This window comes from Vicugna pacos, unplaced genomic scaffold (assembly GCF_048564905.1).
Source record: "Vicugna pacos unplaced genomic scaffold, VicPac4 scaffold_130, whole genome shotgun sequence".
NCBI lineage: Eukaryota > Metazoa > Chordata > Mammalia > Artiodactyla > Camelidae > Vicugna > Vicugna pacos.
Genome location: NW_027328810.1, coordinates 203,068 through 229,611, shown reverse-complemented (window position 1 = coordinate 229,611; position 26,544 = coordinate 203,068). Strand labels below are relative to the sequence as shown.

Genomic DNA, 26,544 nt, shown 5'->3' with positions numbered 1-26,544 from the left:
GACATGTCAAATCAATGTTTTGATATTTTAAAACCTATTAAGAGTGCAGAAAAATAAATCAAAATTTTCTTTAATCACAAAAGAGAGAAGCTTATTCCCTGAAAATGATCAATGTGGATTTTTCTAAACTTAATGCTTCTGGTCAGAGTCCTACGAATTTAAATGTCTGAGTGTATAGTTACACGGCAGCATGAACACTGAGTTGTAACAATACACATTCTGTGTAAATAATCTTCAAGGTCGTCTGCTTAAGTCAATTTAACTAGTCCCTGTCTCAATAGAATGATACAGATTTCATTAAAACTTCATACTGCACGCACACACACACACAAAACCCTGAATCCTTGTTACTTTAAGCCATATTCATATATATCCATATTGAATATGCATCAGAAACAAGCCACCCTCTTTAGTATTCACAGTTGATCCTTCTAAACTATCTGTCATTGTGACAGCACATTTTTACTAAGCAGCTCTTGGATGCTTTGTATACAAGGCGTCTACCTCTCACAGTCAGACATGGTAAACGGCATCACTCAAATTTCACAAATGAGGAAATATACTTAAGCCATGGAAACAACGTACATATTTATCATCAGGAAAGAAAAGAGTAAAGATTTTACTTTCAATATGCACTGACAAACTTTTCCTCCATACTAAGACTACATACATAAAACAAATTCAGTCATTGTAAATTATTCTGTCAATAAGCACCACTAGAGAAAAACAAGCAACATCATTAGCAATGATTGGACTTTCAAAGCCCACTCCTATTTTGCACTATAATCATTTTTAATGTTTTGTTTTTAGTGCTTACATAGCACTAATATAAAGAAAACATAAACTATTTAAGTCATTACCTGAGAATGCAACATTTGTGAAAATGTACAATTTTAATTTATGCCACTCTGTCTCACATTCTCACTGGTGTCTCTCCTTTGAAGGCCTCATCAGGCTGAGATCGCCAAAATCGGTCATTTATGGACTCACAGGAGTTCGGGAAACCACTCAACGGGAGGCTGATCAGAGGAGAAATTGAGAATGCATCCTGTGCAGCCTGGGTTCCAGCACCGAGCTAGGCACCGCCAGCTGCGTTTGATTTGGGACAAGCTGCCCACCTCTCAATCCCTCAGCTGCAAAAAGGAGACATTGATACCTACCGTCAAACACCTGCTTTGAAGTAAAACATGAGAAAAACAGTTTAGCCTTTGGTAGGTGTCCACTCACAGCAAGCTTGGTCATTATGATGATGAGGATTACTTTTAATAAGTTAAGCTAGACCAAAAATTAGAAATCACCATAAAGGAGAAACATTTTAACTCAATAAGCATTTCCTTTTGAATGGATTGATAAAAGTTCTAATGATTTTTTTAATAAACCAAATTTTGTCCATTAATTTTAGATTTACCGGTTTATGGACAAGTCTCCAAAAAAAGAATTAGAGGCCTCTAACCTCTGAATACTAAGAAAGTAAAGTTTAAAAAAATTATGGGGGAGAGTATACCTCAGTTGAGAGAGTATGTGCTCAGCACGCATGAGGCCCTCAGTTCAGTCCCCAGTAACTCCATTTAAAAACTTTTATTTAAAGAAAAGGAGAATTAAAGGAAAAAGATGGAGGACTACAGAATTTTTTTAGAGAATCCACTCAGATTTAAGATGGGGAAAAAATATCCATTTCTCACAGGAAATCTTGAGAACTATGTAAACTGGATCTGAGTTGTCTAGTCTTTAACATTATTCATGAATTCATATTACCAAGTCTTAAAACTACCTGATAACCCACAGTGGTGATAGTGATCATAAAACCTGACAATGCGGATCGAACTCCGGCTAGGACTGCTCTGTTCTGACATCTCTGCCCCTGAGGCCTCACCAGGCGGAGAGCACTAAATTTTGTCATTCATGAGCATCTCGTGTAAGTCTTCCATTTATGCTTCTCAGTCTCCTCTCACCAGCCCCTCTGAGGGAAGCACTGTTATCATCTTCCCCACACGCAGATAAGGTCACTGAGGTACAGAAACTAAACCTGCTCCAGGTCACATCGGCATTAAAGGACGTCTGTATTTCTGCTGTTTTGCGATTGACAAAGGAATCTGAGATATCAATACAAGATAGACTGTTAAATAATCAAGTCTGTCAGCTCTTCACCTCAAAGAGCAGATACTATAAATTCCTGATGTAGGATGAGGCTGCCGCCACAAAATGACTCAGCTAGAAATTAATATCCAAGATGAAGCAGCGGATACACATAAATATTCATGACTGTCAACTCCTCTCACGGGTCTTGGCCCTTCAATGCCTGAATGGGGGTGAAATCCCCACCCGTGTCTGGGAGGGTAGCGCGGCTCTTCCAAGTCTCACCCAGGCTTCACAGGCTGTTTCCCCCTACAGACTGTCCTAAATGATTAAAAAGCTCACAAGATTTTTACACCAGCCAAAACTGAAAGACATTTCTGCATATGGAGCACTTTCTCAGGCTTAAACCATTTTTGCCTACACTCAGCAAGGGGGAAAAAAGAAACATGACTCTGCAAAGTCTCTTAGCCTTACCACTCACAGGAGTTGAATGGTCTCAGCACAAGATGACCCTTCACATTACAGGATGAGAACAAAATAAAGCCGCCCCAACAACAAGCACTCCCAGAGACAGCGCTCAGCAGTCTTCTGCACACTCACGGTTGTGCAGCCCTCACCACCATCTATTTCCAGAACACTTCATCACCCCAATAGAACACCCCTGTCACTAGCAGTCACTCCACAACCCCCCTCCACCCAGCCCCTTGCAACCATCATCTGCTCTCTGCCACTGCATGAGCCAATTCTGGGCATTTCTAAGATCACTGAAATCAACAATATGTGGCTGTTTGTGTCTGGTTCCTTTCAGTTAACGTGCTGTTATCAAGGCTTTCCCATGTTGAAGTGGTATCAGCATGTCTCTTTTTTTTTGAAAATGTTAAACTTTATTAGAAGGTGGTAAATACTATCAAAAATAGTAGAGTGGGGTATAAGGGGTGGGGTTTCAAAGGGAAAAGGCCGGGTTGAGCAGTCAGGGTGGACTACCCAGAGCAGATGGCTTTTTTCATATTCCCCTTTATTTATTTTTTCTTTTTTATTCACTCTTATGTCTGAATAATATTCCACTAAATGGAGATACTACATTTTGTTCTTTCATTCAGCAGCTATATATGGATGAGGTCCAGAAGAATGAGTGTAAGTGGTGGCTAGCAGGGATGGCATTTAAGCAAAGGGCAAGATGTGCTTTCAAAAAAAAAAGTGAACAATCAGAGGCACAAGGAAATTCAGCGCATTTCTGAGAAAGTGCATGGTTGCTTCAGTAGGACTGCCATGCAGGGCTGTGGGGGATAGTGACAGGAGACACAGTGAGGGAGTCACCTAAGAATATCCCCACTGCAAGCAGCTCAGCCAATTCTCCTCCCTCATCCTGTATTTTAGAGACATTTTTGCTAGCTTTTCTCTTATTTCAAGTAACAGTACTTTAGTTACACATCTGATCATCTGCATCAGACCACATTAGCTCCAAGCCACAGAAAATCATTCACTGACCGGAGCAGCTCCAAGACATAACATTGATGGACCAGGGAGTCCTGCAGCATCCCATCCTGCAGGCACAAACCACACATGTTCCCTGGTGATGTCCGGAAAGTAAAATGCATGGAAATATCTCACTGCTGCTGCACGACATCTGCCCACAAATTGCCCCCAAATCATGCTGGCACAGCACTACTCAACCCTCGCACTACCCCCCCAAAAAAAAAAAAGAGAGAGAGAGAAAAGAAAAGAAAAGAGAAGAAAAGAAAAGAAAAGAAAATATAAGAAAAGAAAAGAATAAAGCTAAGAAAGCAAATTTAGGCTCTTCCATTGAAAACCAGCAACCATCACTGCCAGTATCTGAGCTGGAATGATCCTGACTTCAAAAACCACTGTGCAGTTACTATTCAAATGTGACAGACATATATGTATTTCACTTAGATGATATTACAATAGGATTTTTCTTTTCAAAATTTCCAGTTGCAACAATAGCACAAGAAAGTTTATGTTTCATTTTTTAAAAAAAATCAATTATTTTCCACTTTGTTAATTTTGAATCTATTATTATTTTATAAAGGGAGCTATGCTGCAGATTATAAACCAAATATCTGGCTTCTGCAAACAAGACCTATATGACTTCACTATTTCAGAGCAAGCTTTAATGATGCTTTCAAATTGGGGGCGCTCATTAACAGCTCTTTAAATACTGTCAAAGATGTGCTATTATGTAATGCAAAGGGTCTACCTACACATCAACTCAGAAACCAAAGAAACTACACGAAAGCCTTAGTTTATCATTTTAAAATATTCCTATTATTTTGAATATTAAATTTCTTAAAAGATAAGATATTTTTTGAGAAAGACATCAGTTGTATTAAATTTCCTCTCACCAAGAAAGCAATCTTTATCAAGAATTACTACCCCTATGAAAATCCAAAAGACAGGACGTTTCTAGCTAAGTTAACTTACAGATCTCAACACAAGCCTAAATCCTATCTGCTCTCACTTGAACGAGCCCAGCAAAGTCCTGGGCTACTCTGGAACTTAGCTCTTCTGTTCCATATGTTGGCAGAGCTAAGATCATCACACAAGGCAGGGAAGGAGAGAAGAGGTAAGTCCACCTGGCGGCCTCCATCTGTTTACTTCCAGCCACAAGGTGTCGCTAGAGCGACCCCACTAACAAGCCCTCCACACAAGGAAACCCGGCATCCACTCTGCCCCTGCGGTCCCCAAGCAGTCCCGACGCCCCTCTCCCACTGGTGGCCTCCGAGCCTGTGAATGGTCTTCTAATGACCCTCCCAGTTGGTGACACCCTCCCCCTCTTCCCCGCTACACACACACACACACACACACACACACACACAGCCAAGGCAGCCTTCCCAAAGCACAAATTTGATTACATCTCCCCCACTTCAAACCCATCAGAGGCTCCCTGGTAGAGTTCTAGCCCCACCCCCGACCCTGCTTGTCCATCCTCACCTCAGTACCAGGTCCCCAGTGACCTCAGGGGCCCCGTGACCTGCTGCTACTTCCCACTAGCCTCCAGGCTCATTTTAACTGTTTGTCAAGGAAGTCTTCCTTCCCTCCAACCTCCGCACTTTGGATTAGGTGCCCTGCTGTGTTAATAAAACATTTTAATCTAAGTCAACTTCTGACACTGCTAAGCTCTCAAGAAGCAAGTACATTTTGCTTACTACTGTAGGTCCACCCCCTCTCCCCTAGACACTCAGAATTGCGTGTGTTGTGAATAAAAGAATGAAGGGGTGGGACTCAAAAGGACAGGCAGAGCTGCTCTCCTAAGGGTCACTTCCTGCTGACACCCTTCACTGCCTCTTCTGTGTCAGTTCTAGTAAAAACCAAGCTCCTCCAAAGCCCTCCACCCCTAGGCCCTCTCCAGTGTCCTTCAAAGCAGGGTCACCCACCACCCTGGACCACACAGGGCAGTCTCCCCGAGTCCTCACCCCACAAGCCTCCAGGCCTCTACCCAGGCTGCTTCTGCCACCTGAGTCACCCTCTTGATTCCTTCCCCTGGCTGACTCTTACTCTGTCCTCAGAACTGAATGTAGAGCCAATTTCTTCCAGGAAGTCCTCCCTGATGATGTCCTTTAGCTCTTGGCTGGCTCCATCTACAGCAGCACTGCTTGGCGACCAACTGGTATTTGTCCACCTGCTCCTATGAGACCATGACCTCTTGGAGGCCACGTGGGAAAAAGGAGTGAGGTGACAAGAGGGGTGGGAAGAGCAAACAGGAAAGTCGCAGCTCAAGTCCCAAATTCAAGGATTCTGTCTCAGATAAAAAGAATAAACTGTTTCATACGTGTGTCATTTGGCTATGATTTTTGTGGCTCATGGAAAACAAGAGCTTGGTGTTCAAGCCTGAAATCCAAGTTACATGCAAAGAAATGTATATATTCATATCCAAAGGAAACCAGAGCTGCTCAACAACACTTTGCAGTTAAAATCCAAAGGAACTTTGATAAAGGCAATCTCCCTCTCTCTCTTTATTTTTATTTATTTATTTTTTTTGGTATCATATAGTTTTAGAAGTATTTGTATAACTAAGTGATGGCTACAGCCTATGATTCTGCACTGGAGTGTTTGGGGCTAAGGAAGCCCAGATTACATGCACTGTGTAAATGCAATCACACCAACACAATGACAGGCGCCCTAGTGGCTGAGCTGAAGTTCCAAAGCAGAGAACCTTATGTTGGAAGACAGCTCTCAGTAGAAAGTAAGAAATGAAATGTTCTGTACTCAATCTCATTAGCTTTATGAGCCATTAACAGATAGTATGTCTTGTCTAATGAAACCCCAAAATATATTGTCATCTTCGATTTTCTCCATCTGACTGTTTTATGCTAAATTTGGATATCAAACCCTCACTCCATACGGAAAGCTCAGGCCTTAGCTGCAGCACAGTTACATCCCGTGGAAGAAAGCCGATCAAGGGAGAACAGGAGAGTTTCCCTTCAGAAGCTGCTAAGTGTGGTTTTGCACCTGTATGTCATTTACAACCACGCCATCGTCAAAGGAGTAAGACCTTACATCTGTGGGGCAAAAAGCACTGCGGTGGTTCTGAACCATGAAAGAACACTGAGCTTTGTGCAACAGTCCTGAGGCACTTAAAGCGTACTTTCTCTGAAAGGCTCCGAAACTGACTCACTTCACCATTTCAGGTACAACCGGAATTAGTAGAGAGAACATGCCCTTGAAGTCTGACAAGGCCCTGCTGGAATCCTGCTACAGCATTTACTAGCTGCTAAATGAACCAATTCCTTAAACCTCTGAGGAGGCTTCCCAATCTTCAAAACGGGGCTGCCACCGCCCACTTGGGAGGCATGGATGTGAATGCAACACGCAAGTAGGGCGGCCGACTGGTACGTGACACGGGGCCTGGCTAGTTTCCCTCCGCTGCCCTTCTCCCCCTTTAAACTTGCACTGTTCCCCCTGGTAAGGGTGAAGCCCCAGGAACAGACTGCCCGATTCTTCTGTATATCCCCGGATACATACCTTACCCTTAGGAGGTCAGAAAAACAACTGCCTCCTCCCCAGTCACTATCAATATTCTTAAGAGTCTGGGTTTTTTTAACTCTATGTTTCAGGGAGACTATTCAAGAATTGTTCAACCACCGTTCTCCAGGTTGGCTCCTCTCCCAACGCCCATCCCTTCTTACCTCAAATCTTCTGTCTGATTGCCTTTTGTTCGTGGGAAAGAGAGTCCGCTAGGGTGCGGACTCCCTAGTCCTCCCTCCCTTCATCACAGGAGAGTGTGACTACATTCTCCCAACTCCCCACTCCGACTCCAGCTTCTGAGGAGTTTCCCCTTCTGGACCCTGCAGCCTCTGGATCGTCCCAAGACGCGCACACGTGGCCAAAACCCTCTCTTCAGATTTCTTCCTGGGTGGGCCTGCCCACCCCCCAGAACCTTAAGGATAAATGCCATTGCTCTGAAAATCACAAACGCCGCTGTCTGACACACCAAAGCTGCATGGTCCGGGCTTTCCTCCAAACCAGACACAGCCCTGCCCCCCCCTCAGACACAGTCTGCACCTCTTGAGATGAGCTGATCCACTTGCACGGCTGTGAACACCAGCTAAGAATGACGAATCCCAATGTGTATCTCTAGTCCAGCTCCTTCACCTGAGCCCCAGGCTCATAGACACGAGTGCCTCTTGGAAGTCCTAACTTGGATGACAAATGGCATCTTAAAAATGCCATATGTCAAAAAAAAAAGGCCTTATGTCCACCATTTACTCTAGACTTCGATTCCTGGCAGGTACCTCCCAGGCTCCCCATTTTAGTAACAGCCCCAGCACCCACCTAGGTGTTTGAGGTCACATTCAATTTCCACTGTTCCCTCCACCTGGCCCTGCCCTGGAATCAGTCTTGTTATTTCTGTCGCTAAGCCAGTCTCAAGTCTGGTTCTGCAGGGAGCACGATGGAAACCCACAAGCTCACAGCAAGGTGCACTGAGTCACAGTCCTCCGAAGGGAGTTCCCTGGAGGGGGAGGCATCTCCTGCTGCCAGTCACCTCAGAAGGCACTGGATTCTCACAAAGAAGGACCAGAAGAAGGGACTCAAGGATCTCCCGTGATCTGAGGTTTGAAGGGCCCGAGGTCTGGGGGAGCTCCTAGTTAGCTGACACTCCTGTCAGTGAGCAGATGAGGATGGTAGGAACCCAGGCAAGTCTGTTCTCGCTCCGACCCCTTTTCTCTCGGGAGCCACGGGAAAGGCCAGTTTCCAGGGCACAGACCGGCCATCACAGATCCCAGCCTGCATTTGCCAACCCAGACAGCCTAGACTCCTACTTGCGACTCTTACTTCTGTTCTGTTCCCCCCCAGAATGTGATGGACTCTTTCAGAAAGTCTGGACTGTCTCAAGCGAGACCAAGTCAGTGAAGGATGAAGTGTCCACATTTGGACCAGAGCATGAAAGGAGAAACAAGGCCTCATGTCCAGCATGACGGTGGTGGCCAAGCCCTTTCCCTGGGTGAGATGAACCAGGGTCGGGGTGAGAATGCAAGGTCCCTTCACGGCTGACAGGGGTGTTGGAGACTCACTACCGCAAAATAACCACACGGCCGTCAGTGGTGGACATCAGCTGCAACAGACACAGAGTCAGCTATTTACTGCCAAAAAGGGGTAAAAGTAAAGGCCGGTGCAGGGAGGCCTGCACGGCTGCTGAGGCAAACCACAGACCCGGCTCTGAATGCCCACTGGCTGAAGCAGAGAGGAAGCTATGGTCCCATTTAGGGGTCCCTGTGTCCACCAGATCCAAGTGAACCAGCTCCTTAGGACAAGGCAATGTTTTCCTGATACTTAGAAAAACCAGCCTCATAAAGGGAACAAAAGAGTGGCATGGTTTTAGGCCCGCTCCTGCCCCTCTATGAATGCAAAGTAAAGTAAATGGCACTGGGAAGGTGAATGCAAAAAAAAAAACCAAAAAACAAAAAACCGGTGACTGCTTCCTCCAACAGCGTCCCCTGCAGCTGCTCACCCCCGAGCCGGCCACTTCCTCACCAGTGACCGCCGGCCAGGAAGCGCCGTCACGCACGTCACACAGCGACAGCCAGGAACCGTGTGCCGAGCACGTTTGTGTAAAAGCCAGAATCAAGCAAGGTGCTGCAGAATTTGACTTTCCAAGTTTAAATACTCCATGAAAAAAATCCCTCAGCAGCCGCCTAAATCAATTCGCATCTCACTTCTTCAAAACAAATAAACAAAATTAGTAAGAGAGCATTTGTTACCAAATATAAGGACGAACTAATAGGTTCCTCAAAGCAAGGACTTTAACATATATCAAACTCCAGTGGGTGATGTGCTAACATAGCAAAAATTCCAAAAAAGTAGAAAATAAGATGACTAGGATAATATACGAATCATGACAACTGTTAAGTTTTTGCTTTTTATAGCGATGGAGACGGCACAGAGGGCGATCTGACTATTCCAATGCAGGGTGTGCACAGCCCACATTTTCAGACCGAACAACATGCTCACGGGGTGGTATAAGGGATAAAGGAAAATAGAAAAAGGAATAGAGGAACAGCCAAAATTAGAAACACACGAGAACAAAAATGACTTTGACAGCATTTACAAGAAATTACGTGAGTGTGATGAGGACAGGGACGCGGGGACGGTGAGACCCACCCTCACCTCCTGATCCAGGGAAGGCAGGGGCCTGAGGGGAGCGATGCTGCCGGGGGACCCCAACGTGGTCAGCGCCCCAAACCAAAACTTCACCTAGATGCGTGTAGACAGCTTTTGAGCTACAAAATGTGGTCGCATTTCAAGCTGGACAACTTTACTCACTCCCACCAAGAGGAACAGGGGAGAATTAGGTTCTGCTCCTGAACCAAAGCATTGTTTAAAAAATTAATGACTGTGTAATAGTAAAAGCAACAATGGAGTAAAAGTCACTGGAGGAGAACGTGCTTGACCCGAGCTCACTGGCCACGTTATCTCACTGACGTTCAGATGCTGGCTGAGCCCTTATGGTACCAGAACAGACAGACCCACCAGGAGGGAGGTTTAATGTGCTGCTGTATTTTGATGCCGGCAGGCATGCCTGGTACACGAGGTTCTGGGTAAACAATGGTGACAGTGTCAACCACTATGGGCTAAGCACACATCCAGCTACTCCGCCAAATCCCAAGGGCAGACTTCAAAAGGCAAAAACAAGCTGGCATTCTCTGTTGGCTCTGCAGAATCAGAGCCAAGCAGTTGCTGAGCAAAAATGTCACCAGTGCCTCCTATGACAAAATAGGAGGCACTGGCGTGGGGCTGGGGCAGGGCTCCAGGCTTCCACTGATCACCCACCAGTCTGTCCAGGGGGTGAAGGAGGTCCCTGCTTTCATTGCACCGATGCACCTACCTTGAATGACGCCTTAGGACTCAACAGGAGGTGACAGGTGAGGTGAACGGAGCCAGCCTTGGTGTAGCACGGTTCTGGCAGCTATGCCCTCAGCAGTGCCCAGTTTCCTAAACCTGACACCTCATCTCCAAGGAGCAGAAGTGTAGTGTGGGCATGTAGATCACAGGGCCCTGTGAGGACAAGTACAGATCATGGCCACGACATGCCTCTCCCCTTAAGCCATAGAGGAATGTCCGGGGAGGAAGTGAAAATTATTCCAGAGCCTGCCAGGCACCACACGCAGGTGGGACACGGATCCCCTGTGTCTGTCATTCACAGGACTGGTGTGGATTTTCTTTTTATCAATTCTCTGGCATCTTCTCCTCCATCTTACCAACAACAAGAAAGTAGAATCTGACCTTAGAATCACAGAGAATCACAGAGCCCCTCCTGCACAGCGGGCCCGGCAGCACGTGCCATGTCCTCCGACCGTCACCTGTGGGACCGCCATGAGCGCTCTCCAGACTCAAGGCCCGAGGCCGTAGGCCGGGGGGACACAGCTCACCTCACTCTCCCCAGTAAAGGGGGACCACCTCTCGGCAAAGACGTCTCACCCTCTTCTGCCCGAGGGACAGCTTGAAAGATACACAGGGAAACATAGTAGAGGGTGAGGGGTTAGGCAGCCCAGAAGAGATCATCTGCACTTCCAAGGCAGAGTGGGGTCTTTGACCTAATCACAGGGACAAAGTGAGGACGAATTTTTCCCTGCTGGGTCCCATACACCGTGACATGCCTTTCCCTGCGTAAGGAGCTAATTCGGAAGCCCCTGGCAGTGTTTCTGATGCCCTAACTTGGCATGGTGGCTGTCAGGCAGGGGAGAGGGCCTGAGCCGTGCTGGTGCTGGGCCTGGGAGGCAGGAGACATCGGCTCCACCCTGAGCTCAACCAGCACCTCGTTCTGCGTCTCGGGATTCAGAGTCTCATTTATAAGCAAAGGGATGAAACTGTCCCAGGACAGGCTGTCCAACAGGAATGAAATGAGAGTCATGTAAATAATGTTTCTCAGTTGCCACGTTTAAAATGTAACAACAACAAAAAAAACCAAGTAACTGATTTTAAGAACAGACCTTACTTATTCTACTGTATGTAAAATACTATCATTTTGACGTGTAATCAATATAGAAAGTAACAAGATAGTTTATATTCTTTTTACTAGACAAGTTTCAGCGTCTGATGTGCATTTGACTTACAGCACATCTCAGCTCAGACCGGCCTCCTCCCCAGCACTACTAACAACAGTAGCTGTGGCTACTCTATTGGACAGCAACTCCAGGGGTCCCCCCAAGTGTCCTGGCTGAAAGAGGGGAGTAAGTGTCCACACTAACCCTAAAAGGATCTCTCTGAAACAAAGGCGGATTTAGTTTTAAACGTCTGAAAACCGGCGGGCTACACCTCCTTCCCGCCTTGGCTACAAGAAAGCCCTCCTCCTTGATGATCCCATTCTGGATGTAGGGAAGCAATCTGTCACACAGCCAGGGTGGCCCGGCCTTCAGGTTGACTTGCCTGCTGTCTGTGTCCAGTCCCACGAAGTCCTCCTTCTCAAATAGGATGTAGAGGAGGGGGGTCTTCTCCCCAGAATTTTCGGGGTCCCCATCCAGCCACTTGGACTTGGGCAAGATGAAGAGTGACTCAGTGAAGTCGTCGATCCTCTTCTCCACCACCCTGCAGTCCTCGTAGATTGAAGGCCACGTCGGTGTGCGGCTGCTCGGCCACCTCCCCATACAGCACAAAGACAAAGAGCTGAGAGTCGTAGAGCGTGGTGCCATACAGCTCCTCTGTGCGTGGAGCTTCTAGAAGGTCTTGGCCAAGAGGCAGTCAGTAATGGTGACAAGGCCCATGACATTGCGGTGGGTCTGGAAGTCACTCCATCCATTCTCGGGCGCATAGAGATAGCTATAGTAGATACAGAGTGCCCACTGGGAGCCGCACGCTCTGATCTGGCTCACCAAGGAGATTCCATTATAGATGCAAAAGAAATTCTCTAAGATGATCCCCACAGGTTGGACCACAATCGGGAGAGTCTGGCGGTCCTCAGCGCACTGCATGTAGTCAGGGGCGTTCATGTTGCAGGCGCTGCCGAGAAGGGAGGGTAAATCGATGTACATACTGTGCTGTGGGCTGCGGGCCTCACTGGGATGTGGCGACCTGGTGTGCACCAGCCAGAAGGCAAGGGAAGTCCAAGCAAATCGGGGATAAGTTTGTCCTCAGCGTCTGCACATGGCTACTGAAGCTCAGATCACATTACCCAGCTTTTGGTCTAGGCTTCCATCCCCTGCAGAAAAGGATCATTTCTTGTTTTCTGTTTCCAAGCACCTAGGCAGGCCCTGATGCAAAGTCGGTGCTCAAAACTGCTGAATAAATGAATGAATAAAGGAACTGCTTCCCCACCCCTCAGCAGGATATAATGCAAAGAACCATAGTAGGATCAAAATATCTGGATTTCAACGCCAATTTATTTGAACTCCTAAGGTGCAGAATAATGGGTAAGAAAACTTGCTTTGGGGAGGAGGGTACAGTTCAGTGGTAGAGCACGTGCTTAGCATGTTCAAGGACCTAGGCTCAATCCTCAGTACCTCATTTTAGAAAAATGAAACAAATAAATAAACTTAATTAACCCCCTCAAAAAATATTTTCTCCATTCAAAATTCAAAAAAAAACCACCTTGCAATTGACACAACATTGTAAACTTGACTATACTTCAATTAAAAAAAAACTACTTGCCTTACTCTTGTATATCTGGATTATGGAAGTTTGCAAATGTAAAATGCCTAGGGTACCATTTGCATAAGAAGAAGGAACTGTACAAATGTACTATCCCTCATTTATGAGCTATTTTTCCTTTGGGGAGATTATAACCTCTCAGAGATATTTTTCTCATATTAAAACAAAAAAAAAGAAAACATTACCTGATTCTCCATACTGCTGAAGAATCAGATAACCCTATGAAAGTATCTGACCCACAGAGTTTATTCAATAAATGTTTGTTGAATGAATGAATAAACAAGCAAAGTGAATGCTGCTCCCTGCCACAGACCATCATAATGGTACTGCTTGGAAATGCCATGCCCACGTTCCACCCAAATCTTCACTAACCACGTGGGTGACCTGGGCAGACCTGTGTGCTTCTCTCAACACCAGTTTATTCATAAATAGAAATGAGGGCAATAACACAAACCTAAAAGGGTTAGTGAGTCACGAATGAATAGTACCCCAACTTTGCAAGATGGAACTATTAAAGAAAATTGGGCAAAGAGTCCATAGGCCCTCTCCATATTATCTCTTACAACTACATGGGAATCTACCTTACATCTAAAAATAAAAAGTCTATTATTTTAAAGAGGCTATTGAGTTTAAATCAGCTCACCGTCTCAAATAAGGAACACACAGTACAAATAAGAGAATGCGCAGCCCATGAGATGCACTCAGTAAATATTCCCACTGAACCCACTGGTCCCTCCAAATTCAGAGCATGAGGATGTGTCCTCGTGGCCAGAGGCCACTGCACCTGAAGCTAAAAAAGCTAATGGTCCCCACTTTCAAAAGCCCCTGCCACCAACCTAGGTCTAATTTTGTATTTGTAATTTTTTTTCTTTTTATAAAATAGAAATCCCCAATTGCATAGCCTTCAGGTCACCAAAACCTGACCACAGAGATCATGATGGCAACCCTCCTTGGTGAAACAATAAAATGAAAAGCCATTTCCACAAGACCTGTGTGTAAATCTACTAGGGAACTTCATCCTGGACTGAGAGGAAGAGGACTGGGGAGGAGGGGGCAATCTGAGGCACACAGACCCATGGGCCACCTGTCCCACGATGGACATTACACTCAACCCTCACCCTCCAGGAACTTCAAAATACACACAGACAGAGTGATGTGGACAATATATATGTATTTTTAAAGAAATTCCGACTCTCTAGCAGGTCTTGTATCTACCGAGACACAAATGGCTTATGTGTATAATGTTTCACAAAAGCCTTAAAATATTACCACCCCAACTTGACACATTAAGAAACTAGGGATAGAGGTTTATCACATTGTGCAAGATTAGAGAGATGCCACATCAGACACTGTATTTAAACCCAAGCCTTTGCTCCAGTGCTCACACAAGAAAGTGTGACATACTGCCCCTTTCCTGCCCTCTCCCTGCAATAAATCTCTGAAGAGTCTTTTCTGTGCCACGTGGAATCACAATCACGTCAATTTACCACAAAGAGCTATGTGACTCCTTGGAGGACGTGTCAAAATCTAAAGGGTTGTGATGGGAGGAGAGATTTGAATTTTCTGTTTCTCAAAGGAAACATGGCTTTAAAAGAAACTGAAAAGCACTTATCTAGTCTAAGCCCTCATTGTGTAGAGAAGGAAATGGAGGCTCAGAAGAGATGAGGAAAGGGACTTATTAACAAATATTGCCTCAGTGCAGCACCAAGCCAGCCCTGGGCCCTTCTGGGGGAGTACCTGGAAGGCCCAGGAAAATGATTGTTAGAAAAAGGAAAGAGAAGAAGCATACAAGGCCCTGTCTCTACACCACCATACCATGAAGTTCCACCAAATTATCCAGTATTGGGTGCAGCCAAAATTTAGGTGGGCTAAAGAGGTTATAGAAACCTGGAAGTCTCAACCATAGTGGAAATTCCAACATTTACTGTTTTTTTCCAAGTTCAAGCATCAGTTCAGTGGGCGCTCCATACGAGGGACTACACGAGGCCTGGAGTTCTCCCAAATACAGATCTCTATTATCACGTGTGCAAACCACACACAGGCCCACCAGAAGAAAAACGCCCACACATAAGATGGAACTACTGAAACAGAAAAGAGCCAACCAGCATATATTGCTAGCAAAAACGGTGCTGCTAGAAATAGACTCATGGACATAGAAAGCAAACTGTTGTTAGCAGGCAGGAAAGGGAGGATTAACAGATACACATTAATAAATATAAAATAAATGACAAGGACCTACTATATAGCACAGGGTACTATTTTCAATTTCTTGTAATGAGTTGTACTAGAAACAATCTGAAAAACATTTATATACATATGCATAAGCTTATAACTGAATCTCTGCTGTACATCTGAAGCTAACATGGTAAATTTACAACACTTCAATAAAAAATAATTTTATATAATAAGTAAAAATAAAAGCAACGCCATAAAAAAGAAAGTAAAAGAACACGGTAATCCCCTTAGCTGTAGGTGGTGGAGACCTCTGCAAGCACCAAGTCCACTCGAATACTCCAGCACTGGCGGTCACTCATTCTAACCATCAGAGAATCACTTGGCTTCTACGAGGTTACTTTTCTCTTCAGTGAAAGGCTACAGTTCCATCTAATGATGTATTGAATCTCATCATTCACAAACCCAAGAATTAATGAGGATTTCCCATAGGCCTGGCTCTGGACAGATGAAAAGATAGGGTCCCAGATATATTCATGTGTAGAAGAAGTTTATGCCATAAAGACATTAATTCTTTCTGCTTTGATAGACAGATTCATTGCAATTCTGATTAGAATTCCTCCCAGATATTTCATGGAATGTAACAAGTTAATTTATGGTCAGGAACAGCCAAGAAACTTCTTTAGAACCACCACTGGGAAGGGGTGGATAGGTCATGCATTTCAACTGGTCTTTCTGATGTGATGAAAACGTTCTGGAATAATAATGGTTGCACAAATGTGAATATGCTAAAAGCTGCTGAATTGTAACATTCAAGTGGGTGGACTTCATGGTGTGTGAACAATATCACAATAAAGGTGTTATATGAAAAAATCCTTCTTGCCAATTATTTTTCCCTCTATACTACTAGTCTGTCCCACAATTTAAGTAAAACAAACAAACAAAAAAAAACAAAACAAACCAGATTTTGCCAGGAGCTCTTTAGGAGTGCAATGTCCCTGGGTCTCCAACGCCTCAGGTTGTGCTGTTCCTGTTAACACACAGTAGCTGGGCTGGACTAGTTAGGGACTATAAGTATCTTTTTAAGATCGACGGTCTCACGTTTCACCCTGGGAGAGTGAATGATGGAGGATGAGACAGCCTCATGCCTTCAGCTCATTTTTAACTGAACCAAGCCCTGCTTTCACCACTGTAATCCCTCTCAGTATAAAAACATGTGACATCAACAAGCACCGCCATCATAACACCTGAAAGTGTTCAAGGTACTTATCTGGGGCAGAAATTCTGATCAAGGAGACAGAAGCTCCCTCAGCACTGCCGCTCCCTTTTCCCGACTCCACCAGGAGAAGCTGGGAGTTACAGCCGCGGGCTCTCAGCCTGGGGAGCAGCGCCCACGCCGCTAATCTGGACCTCAGGGATCGGGAAAGGGAGAGGAAGGCAGCCCCGGGGTCGCGGGGCAGGGAGAGCGGGGTGGGGGACGCGGGCTGCAGCCCCGCTCGGAGGCCAGCCCCAGCCCCAGCCCAAGCCGCCCGCCCCGTCCGGGTGTGCAGACACCGCCCGCCCGGGACACAGCCCGCCCAGTGGTGGGGACGGGTCGGCGGCCTAGGAGAGGAAGCCCGGGAGGGGAGGACTCGCGGGCGGGAGAGGGGAAGCGGATGCCAGCCGCGGACTGAGGGGAGCCCGGCTGGGTCAAGAGGCGGCAGGGGCACACCTGGCCCTGGGCAGCTGTGGCCGGTGCGCCGGGGCAGGTGGCGCGGGCAGAGGGGTCTGGCCCAAGCAATCCAGCTGAACACACGCTGACTGGCGCCCTGGGGGGCTGTGACACGCCGACCGCCCTCCCGCAGCCGCCTCACCCCTTTCCCGATATCCCCTCACCTTGCACTTCCACAGCCAGAGGCCCCGGCCCCAGGCAGTAGCCAAAGGCCTACAGGGCGACAGAGCTGAGAAGCCATTGGGGCCGATCCCCAGCTCGGAGCTGGAGCTTCCAACCCGCGGTCCAGCTGGCAGCAACTGCGCATGCACAGGAGGGCCAGCGATCCGCTCTGGGTCCTGAGAGAGAAGGGGAACCGAGGGAGGGAGAATAGGGGAGGAGGAGGGGAGGCGGGGAAAAGTGGAGGGAGACACATGGACAGGAGGAGCAGAGGGAAGGCAGTTATCTGGAATTGGGAGGGGAGTAACAGAGATGGGGAGAAAGCGTTTTACCTCTTGCGGCACCCCGAAGGAGGCAGCAGTCCTGCCTATACACCCTTCTCTTACCCGTCATTGCCCACAGCTCATATTTTACGTCCCTGGCCCAGCCCTCCAGCTAAGGTCTCTGCAGAAACCCTACGGGTATCATACCCGTTGCCCCCACAAGGAGCTAGGTTTACTGTTGCTCAGGGAACCAAGCACCCGCAGGTGTTGTTTCTCAGAACTACCTTGGGAAGAGTACATATTCCCCTTTTACACGCTGGGAAACAGGCAGGCACGATCTCTGCCTTAGCTCCACTGTCCCAAATGTTGGGCTGTCAGGGAGCGGGAGGTAAAATGTCAGAGCCCCAGAAGGAGCAGACTGCCTGAGTGTTGGTGTAGAGTCCCCATCCCTCCTGGGTAAACCACACCCCAACCTCGGGGAATAATCAAGGGCTCACCGTAGGCCCCTGTGTGTGGGAGAGCTGCCCTCAGTCCCAGTGTCCAACTTGCTAGGTAGGTAGAAGTGTTATTGAGTCCAAATTCATTCTCCTCAGTGCAGGACAGGCCAGTAAGTTGGGAGACCAAGTGTTGGGGCATGGAATAGCAAGTTTCTGTAGACCTAGATGGCAAACTAATGTCCTGGAAAACCATCTCCTCAAGTCAGAATTCAGGCTGCTTTCCTATGTGCTTGGTTTTTGCAAACTTCTTGGTGTAGGAATTCCTTCTTGTTAGAATCCTTTGTTCTTGCAGCTATCTCCCTGGGTCAGATCCCTGTAAACCTCCAACAAAACAAACGTTATTTTCTATTCTGCAACGTGTTATCTTTATATGATTGGAAAAGTGTTAAATACCCTTAAAGGTCAGAGCCTTCAGAATAGGCTCTCCTGTATGTTTTAGGCTCTAGGCAACATTGTTTTACAAGCAAGAAGAAGCCTAGGAGACAGAGCACAGGGTTAAAGTCAAAGGAACAGATCTAATATGGAGTCAGATTTCTTCTTTTCTATTACTGTGGCAGAAGCCACTTGAGGATTTAAATCCCTTAAAGTTAAAAATAAGTAAAACTTTAAAGGAATTTACATACATTGGTGGGAACTTGCATAGCATATCTGGAAAAGCACACAAAGGATTGTAAACATTGGCATCTCCAGGGAGGCATGTAAGAACAGAGGATGAGGGAAAACTTCTTTCACTTGAGTATTTTTTGCTCTGTTTGAATTTTTTTAACCATATGCATATATTTCTTTTTCAGTTAAAATAAATGTGTAATGGAGCAAAGGAGTAACTAGTTCAGCAAATACAGCAGCCATAGACTCACTGAGTCATCATTTTCGATTTAAGCCAGGAAGCATTGATTGTCTCTCTCCTATGTGCCCAGTGCTGTTTTAAAACACTTTTATATATTTTTTTAATAAAATAATAACATGCTATCCCTCACCCCTGCTCAGGGCTGGTGGGAAACCAACTGAGTTTTTATTGAGTTGTTTTCCAAGGAGTAGAGATGAGTTATAAACAGAACACAACTTCAGGGCAAAACAGGCGGACTGGTTTTCCAGCAGGCCAGATAGCGATGACGGGTTTTCAATAGAGGCGCACAGAGGCTGAGAGAGAAAGCCTCCAGGACCCTACAGAAAGCTGCCCACAGTGCCTTCTCCATGGCACTACTGAAATAGGAAAGAACAAATCTGACTCCATATTAGATCTGTTCCTTTGACTTTAAACATGTGCCCTGTTTCCTAGGCTTAGTCTTGCTGTTTCTGCACCTTTTGTGAAACAATGTTGCCTAGATCCTGAAATATACAGGAGACCCTATTCTCAAGGCTCTGACTTTGAAGGATATTATCACTTTTCCATTCGTATAAAGATAACAAGATACAGAATAGAAAATAACATTTGCTTGTTGGAGGTTTACACGGATCTGACCCAGGTGAAGAGCTGCAAGAACAAAGGATTCTAACAACAAAGAATTCATACACCAAGTTTGCAACAACCAAGCATTCCCGCTTCCCCTTTTTAATATAAGAAGAGCCTGAATTCTGACTTGGGATGATGGTTCTCCAGGACATTGGTCTACCATCTTCTCCGCTGGCTTTACAAATTAAAGCCGCTATTTCTTGCCCCAAATCCTTGTCTCCTGATGTGTTGGCCTATAATGCACGAGTAGAACAAGCGTGGACTCGGAAACACAAACATACATTGAAAGTACGCATTTGGTATATTAAATGACCTGCTTCCACTCGTATTCCTGAGGTTTTCTTCTCTTGACCACTCCTACTATATTTATGAAAAACCTGTCATGTGGACACATTTCCTTCTCTAGCCACTACCCTTCCATGTAAAAACTGATGCCAAGAAGGCAATGGAAGTTGCTAGAAGGTATTACCTGGCCAAAAAAGAGCAGAAGTGGGTTCTGGCTGATGTTCAGGAGCAGGCCGGGGCACCTGACAAGATGTCATAAGTACGGATAGACAGCTGGGCACCAAAGGAGAAGCTTCTAAACTTCCATGAGGGAATTGTTGGATAGGAAGGAACAGTCCCAGACTATAGCTCTGATCCCACCACGAGCTTCCTGGGCAAGGCTGGGCAAGTCATTTAAATTCTCTAGACCCGTGCTGTCCAACACGGGAGCCACCAGCCACATGCAGGATTATGATGTTATTCTGTAGCCAGACAGAATTATAAATAAACACTTTATTGCAAAGGGTCAGCAGGTATAATATTTAAAAACATTATTGGTTATCTTGCCCTAACAAGTTATTTTTGTATGTCTAGCTTTCTGTGGGTTGTAATGCCTGCAACTAATGTTTCCCTTACAGTGAGGTATTTTGAAATTATAAGTTACTGGACACAGTACACTCATATCACAGTTGAAAAAAAACTGATCTAAATAAGCAAGGTGATCTGACTTAGTAGTTATGAGCAGGGGCTCTGGGGCCAGCCTGCATAAGTATTAATTCTCACTCTCCCTCCAGGGAGTTCTGTGTGAATCTTGGACAAATTATTGTTGCTGCTGTTGTTGTTGTTGTCATTGTCATTGTTATTATTTGTGCCTCTTTTTCCTTACCTTTTAAATAGCGAGGAAAATGTAGACTCTATCCCCTACAGTGTTGGCAGGATTAAATGAGTAAACGTCTGTGCTGCCCACTTCCCTGGGTTTCAGCATTCTCCAGGCAATCAGTGCCAAACGCAGTGGCATTCTCCACTGTCTTCGTCAGTCTGGGATTCTGTAACAAATTACCGTGTGTCGGGTGGCTTAAACAACCAGCATATTCCTTATGGTTTGGAGGCTGAGGCTTTCAAGGTCAATGTATCTGGGAGAGGATTGCCAGCTCGAAGATGGCTGTCTTCCCACTATCTTCATGGCCCAGAGAGGAGAGAGAAGCAAGCACTTTGGGGCCCTGTATAAGAACACTAATACCATTCATGAGGGCAATATTCTCATGACCTCATTTTATCCTACTAATCACCTCCCAAAGGCCCCGCATCCTTATATCATCAACCTGGGAGATGAGGTTTCGACATATGGATTTTGAGGGGATGCATTCAGTCCACACATCGGCTAACTCTCCCAAACATGCAGTCATCAAACCTGTAGCTAATTTCAAAATAATGTTTATATCTCTCTGCCCATTTCCATTCCTACATCTACTAACACTGAAGCCCTGCTACATTGTATTTCTTATTTTCCTTGTAGAGGTTTAATTGATTGCTCTAACTCCAAGGATTCGCTCACTCCAGTCTGCTTGACAGCCCTGCCAGGTAGGTCTTCCTTAAAACACCTTCCCACTTCACCTGGTTGTTTTTTAGGTGTAAATGTCAGAATTCTCTCCACACCCCATCCTAGACCTTTAAACCCTTACACTACCGCTCACTATGTTATTTTCCTATTACCACTGTAACAAATTCCCATAAGCTTAATAGCTTAAACCAGCACAGACTTATCAGCTTATGGCTGTGGATGTCAGAGATCCAACACAGTTCTCATTGGGATAAATTCAAGATACCAGCAGGGTTCCTTCCTTCTAGAGGGTCTAGAAGAGAATGTTTCCTTTTTTTTTTTTCCAGTTTACAGAGGTCACCCACCTTCCTTAGCTTGTGCCCCTCAACTTCCTCCATTTTCATGGTCAGCAGCCTTTCTGAACATTGCTCCATCGCTACACCTCCCTCTGATTTTAAACTCAGCTGGGAAATATCCTCCATTTTAAGGACCCCTGTGATTACATTCAGCCCACCTGGACAATCCAGACTACTCACCCTATTGTCTCATCTCAGGATCCCCTTGTCCCATCCCACTCAGGCAGTATGTATGTGGCTGTGACATTCACCTTGTGTAACATTTCCTCATGAGCAATTTATGGTTCAAGGCACTTATAAGTGACTTTTTGTTTTTCTTCCTTATCCTTTCTACATTCAGTTTGTCTGGTGAGATTATATGAATCCTTTTTATTTGTGCCCCTGCACTAATCTATAATAATGTATCATGGGTTTAAAGGCTAACTAATAGACAATTTAGGAGACAGAAATCCTCTAAGATTTTTAATCCTAAAATATCTGTCATCCCTTTTGCCATGTACAGTAACATGTCACAGGTGGCTACCCTGTGGCCGGGGAGGGACATGATTCTGCCATCACACTCCCCTCATTCTTACCAATGTGCTGATCAACTAACCAAGGATCTATGCTCTCCAACTCACTCACTTCCTCCTCCTTTGCATTGACTATCCTGTTCCCACCGCTTCCTTCATTCACCACATCAGGATTTCATGACCACATTCTCCCCTAAATGAAATGGGTATCTTGCATCAAATGCCTGACAGCTGTTCTTATTGTACATGCACACACTGACCTACACATAATCCCGTCCATCTCTTTATTTTCCTAGAATCTTCCAGAAGAATCAGTTCCATGATGATAATGATGATACTGATAATGATGACAGGGGCCTCTCAAGGATTCTGATAAAGAGGGAATCGATAAAGGGAGGGAATCATTGCAAAATTGCCCCAGAAACAGGCTTAAAGGTAAATAACTCTTATAGTGTTTAATGAAATTGACTAATATTTAACTATTTTTAAGACTTTATATCACTGAATTTAAAATTTTAACGGGAATTTTCATTCACCACTAACCAAGATTCAACTCTGGGACCAAAATCTAAGGATTTCTGTCTTCTAAAAAATTGTCCACTAGCCTTTTAAACACGTGATCCTTTTAAAAAGTTTAGTGCTGGGCTGAAAATAAGCAGGATTCATATAATCTCACGAGACACAGTGAATGTGGAAAGACTAAGAAATAAAAATAAAAAGCCATTCATAACGTCTTGAACTTTACGTTGCTCACAGGGGAAAATGTTTGCCAATGTGTGTGTCACATCAACATGACGACTGAGTGGGATGGGGAAGCTGATCTTCCTCATCAGTCATTTATGCTGATTTGTTAGATGCCAAAACAGTTTCCTCATTGAAATTGCTTCTAACAAGTATGGAAGAATTTAGGTTCTACCAAAAGCAGGCTGAACATTTTCCCCTGCTTTCAGGTCTCTGGACTGAATGTCCCCACAAGAAGGACATGATTATGTTTCATAGGGAAGTCTTCCTGAGAAGCAACAGGCTTTTCTAGGGCAGAACTGCAGGGCCCCCCATGGAGGGCTGGAGGAGGTCTAGAGGGGACACTGGAAAAATAGCAGGAGTGAATTCAGATACTGCTGCTCAGGTCGCCAAAGACAGCATTGCTATCTCTAAGGATATGACATTCTCCCAAATTTTCCATGAGTGAAGGAGCCTGTGAACACTAAGCAGGTTGTTAAGACACAGCAGCACATAATTTGCGTGACAACACAATTAGAGTATGATTTGATATTTGCAAAATAACTAGCCCATTGTTCTTTGAAACTGCAGCAGTAGCAATAGAAATAAAAAAGACTGAGCCGTCTTGGAGACAACAATCAATAAACAATTCTAAATCTGCAGAATTCCTTGACAATATTCAAGCAATGAGCTAGATGTGTGCTGCAGATACCTCTTACTGCAGGGCTCACTCCTGCAAAGCATAGAACTAGTTTCTCAGCACACAGAGGGAACCAAGTCAAGATTCCTAATCTTTTGAGATTTACTAAATGGCTGGAAAGATCAGACAAGTACATACAGGCAAATATGATTAAATGGAATCAAATAATATCAAATGTGATTTGCGCACAGACGAAAGAGAAATTCCTTTCACCTGGGATCTAGAGAGACTTCTTCAGAAAATGTGGCTCTGGAGACGGCCAAAGACATGGGTGGAATTTTGGCAGAACCGGATGTAAGGAATTTAAAAACTTATTCTATAATTCATATAAAAATTCAAAGGATCCCAAAAATCCAAAACAACTTCGAACAAGAAAAACAATGTTGGAAGACTTGCACTATCTGATTTTCAAACTTTTTTTTTATAAAGCTACAGTAATCAGAAATTATGGTGTTGGTGTAAAACAGGAAAATAGAATAATGGAACACAATAGAATGTTCAGAACTAAACCAAGACTTATACAGACAATTGATTCTCAAAAAGGATGCTGTGGAGAAAGGATCTTTTCAGCATGTAGTGCTGGAACAATTAGATAGTGATACGCAAAAAAAAAAAAATGAACTTTGATTCACACCTCACAAAATATACAAAATTTACCTCAAAATGGATCATAGATCTTAATAGGAAATCTAAAACTATAAAACAGCTAGGAGAACAAGCATAGGCTTAAGCTTTATGGCCTTGGGTTTGGCAAATTTTTCTTTGCTATGACACCAAAAGTATCATCTATTTTAAAAAGAAACTGATAGAGTGAACTTTATGAACATGAAGACTCTTCAATGCTCTTCTAAACACTGCTAAGCAAATGAAAAGACAAGCCATAGACAGAAGCTATTTGCAGATCATATATCTGATAATGGTCTCTCTTTGTATCTGATCCAGAATAAAGAGGTCTCAAAATTCAATAATAATTCAAACACCTGAATGAATGAGGCCAGAAAATACACTTCAGTAAAGATATCCAGATGGATAATAAGCATATGAAAAGATGCTGATTAAAGGTGTCATTAATGATTAGAGAAATACTTTTAAAAACCACAGTGAGATACTAGTTCACATACATACTAGAATGAATACAGTTAGAAAGACTGTCCTTACAAGGTGCTGGCAAGGAAGTAGAGCAACCAGAACTGATACACACCACGAGGAATTTACAATAGTACAACCATTTTGGAAAAGTCTTTAACAGATTCTTTTAAAAAGGTAAACACCTATGTACCATATAATCCAGACATTCCTCATCTGGTGCTTTAGAAAGGAAAAGCATATGTCCATACAAAGACTTATAACCAAATATTCACTGCTATTTTATTTATAATAGCACAAGTTGTAAATAACCCATGCATCCATCAAGAAGTAAATGCAGAAAGAAATGATGGTCTATACAAACACTGCTCACAATAAACTCTTCAGTAAAAACTCAGCACTAAACAATATTCTACTATAAGACAAATAAGCTATTAATACAGCAACACAGATGATTCTCAAAATAATTACACTGAATGAAAGAAGTCAGACAACATAGAGTAGATACTGCATGAATCCATTCATATAAGGATCTTGAAAATGCAAACCACTATGTTGTGATAGAAAGCAGATCAATGGTTCCCAGGGGAAGAGACGGGGAGGGAGGGAGGGACAAAAAAAGTCAGGAGAGAAGCTTTGTGGGTGATGGGTATGTTCACTGTCTTGAGTGTGGTCATGGTTCCTTGGGGATATTCTTACGTCAAAACATATTAAGCTGTACACTTTAAACGTGTGAAAATTATTTTGCCAAGTATACCTCAAAGCTGTTTTAAGAAAAAAGGCACTTTAGTCCTGATCCACCTCAGCGCCTGATTGGAGTGACATGATCAGTCCCTCACACTGTCTGCCTAACGGGAAGGTAGAAAAGCTCTCACAGAAGATAACATGGATTTTTCATTTGCAATGTCTGCCATGTAATAAAGAATTTCTAGACATGCAACATGTCCAGACTATATGACAGATAACATGAGAATAAGGAGCATTAGACAAAGGATGCAAACCCCAGGTGATGTAGGCATCAGAGTTACCAATAAAGGCTATAAAATACTTTTAATATATTCAAGAAAATAAGGAAATGATGGGAGAATAGATAACAGGGTAGAGACTTTCACCAGAGAAATATACTGGTATGTATTTTTAGGAAAAATCAAACTGATACTCTAGAACTGAAGCTTTCAGCTCTGGAAACAGGTAAACAGAGCTAATTAGGATCCCTTTTAAGTAAAACTTTCAGTAATTCTGGGTAAAATATAACAACAAAGTAACACAAAGCTAACTATGGAAAGAGAAGTTCCCTGATGACAATACAAAGAGGACACTTAAAGCCCAGAGTGGTCATCTTGTGAGCTGATGCCACCGCACCCTGGAGGGAAGGGGTTTTCATCTGCACATAAATAAGGATACAATGTCCATGTAGGAAAAAGGGTCCATACCAGATGTAGAAGACTCTTCCTCTATATCTATATAGTCAGAGACAGAGATGTAAAGTGGCAGCAGAGGTCACAGTGACACAGGGCCCTGGGCCAAGGAGTGTGAGCACCTCTGCAAGCTGGGAAAGGTAGGATGATGAATCCCTCCCAAGAGCCTAGGTGTGGAACTTAGCCTTGGCCACTCGTTGGTTTTAGCCCACTGACATTGACTTTGCACTACTGCACCCTAGAACAGTGAGAAGATGAATGTGTATTGCTTTAAGCCACTGAGTCTGTGGTCCTTTGTTACAACAGCAATAGGAAAGGAACTCAGGAACCAATATGAACTTGAACCACAGGCTGCCTGCTGTGCTGGCAGGGAGTCCTTTGTCTCTGATCCTGGGGGAGTGTCCTGTCCTCTGGCAGCATCCACAAACTACCTCATGCTAACTTGGCAGTTTGCAGAGGGTTAAATCTTATCCCTGCACAGTTCTTGATATTTAGTTAATAAAAATGATGGTGT

At 44.5% G+C, this 26,544-nt stretch overlaps 1 long non-coding RNA gene across 6 annotated transcripts in view; it reads right to left on the bottom strand.

Annotated features, from left to right (window-relative positions):
- The window catches only part of LOC140695070 (uncharacterized), a 35,458-nt gene that overhangs the window by 7,174 nt on the left and 1,740 nt on the right, over nucleotides 1-26,544 (bottom strand). Inside the window, exons 1-2 of one of the 6 annotated variants that reach the window (XR_012070750.1) lie at nucleotides 11,962-12,230; nucleotides 10,421-10,590 (exon numbers count right to left, since the gene is read on the bottom strand). The exons of 1 other annotated variant lie outside the window; for it this stretch is intronic. This is a non-coding gene — a long non-coding RNA (uncharacterized lncRNA). Of the gene's footprint in view, nucleotides 1-860; nucleotides 1,020-10,420; nucleotides 10,591-11,961; nucleotides 12,239-16,312; nucleotides 16,410-26,544 lie in introns of those variants that run through there. 4 more of the 6 variants (XR_012070756.1, XR_012070755.1, XR_012070752.1 and 1 more) reach the window with 4 other exon arrangements.